Raw genomic sequence first — 1,743 nt, forward strand, 5'->3', positions numbered from 1 at the left:
ACCGCACAGCCCTCACACACCGCACAGCCCTCACACACCGCACAGCCCTCACACACCGCACAGCCCTCACACACCGCACAGCCCTCACACACCGCACAGCCCTCACACACCGCACAGCCCTCACACACCGCACAGCCCTCACACACCGCACAGCCCTCACACACCGCACAGCCCTCACATACCGCAGAACCCCGCACCCCGCCGTGAGCAGCGCGGCGCTGTTGGCCATGCAGGTTCCGGGGCGGCGGCGCAGGCAGGTTCCCGGGCGGGCCCGGCGCGGTGTGCGGCGCTCGCGCTCGGCAGCCACACAAAAGAGCGGCTGCGGCGGCGGGAGCGGGAGCGGCTCCGGAGCGGGAGCGGCACCGGCATCATCGGCACCGGCATCATCGGCACCGGCATCATCGGCACCGCGCGGCTCCGCGGTAAGCACCGACACCGGGGGCGCGGGACGGGGGACCGGCCGGGGTGGGCGCGGGCAGCGGCGTCTCCGTCAGGGGTGGGGCGGCAGCACCCCGCGGGTCCCCTCAGGGGAGCCCCCGCCCCGCGCCAGCCCTGCATTGGGGCTGGGGCTGTCCCCACCACGAGCGGCTGCTCCTGCCGCATCCCCTTCCCCATCCCCTTCCTCATTCCCATTCCCATCCCCATCTCCATACCCGTCCGCGAGCAGACGGGGAGCTGGGGTGCAGGGGAGCCCCGGGGCACAGCCGAGCGGCCGGGGCCGGGGCCGGGGTCAGGCCGGGCGGCGCAGGGCTCTGGCCCCGGGGGTGCCCGCACGGCCCCGCCGTGCCCGGGGAGGCGATGGAGGGCCGGGCTGCGGCCCCGCTCGGTGCCCCCGGCCGGCCCCACGCCGGAGGGACCGGCCGTGCGACACCCGCATCGTGCCCGTGTTCTGAGGGAGGGCGGGAGGCTTCAGCCCCTTCACGGGAGTCAAATGCGAGAGGAGCCCTCCTGTAATGCAGCACCGCTCGGAGTTTGTATTCGTTTCTGATTTCATGCCTCCACTGTAGCAAAGGCATCGGAGCCTTTGATCCGCTCTTTTCCCGTTCCCTTCATTATGAGGTTTGGAGGAGAAAAGCTGCTCCGTTACAAATACTTGATTTTTTTTTGTTGGGATAAACAGCGTGAGACAGTATAGCAGGGTCTGTTTGCCTCTTTTTGAACAGGTTTTTGAATATGTATGTTGGTGACTTGTATTGCTGTAACAAAAGGGATGGGGGTGGAGGAAAGGGAATGCTGCGTTTGGAGCTGCATCTTGGAAACTCAAAGAAAGCCTGGCTTATTTTGCCTCAGCTGACAGTCTGTGCCTTCAGATTTATGTACTTTGCGTCCTCAGTGTCGTATTGACGGTGCTTGCGTGCTAGCGAGAACATGCAAAAAAAAAAGTAAATAAAGACAAGGGATCATTCACTCATTTGCAGGAAAGGTTTTTCATCTATTCTGCCTGTTACCCAAGAATCCCTCATTACTTAACCAACAGAACTGAAAAACAGAAACAACTGCTGTCTTAGTTTTATGTGGTTTGTGTAAGCCACAGTATTCCTAAAATAAGGTAACTTTAAAAGGGAGGTATTTTAGTGTAATTCTTTACTGCCACTTGAGTTAAAATACAGTATGTGCTGGTTAACAGCTGAAAAGCAAAAGACTGAAGTTTATGTTACAGCATAAGATGGCAATTTGTCACTGTAGAGTCCTGATTCTACTCCATATGGAACAGGGAAGAGAGAGCTTTTCTTTCATATGCTG

This window comes from Empidonax traillii, unplaced genomic scaffold (assembly GCF_003031625.1).
Source record: "Empidonax traillii isolate 1590-97213 ecotype Southwest subspecies unplaced genomic scaffold, ASM303162v1 scaffold593:size397357, whole genome shotgun sequence".
Taxonomy (NCBI): domain Eukaryota; kingdom Metazoa; phylum Chordata; class Aves; order Passeriformes; family Tyrannidae; genus Empidonax; species Empidonax traillii.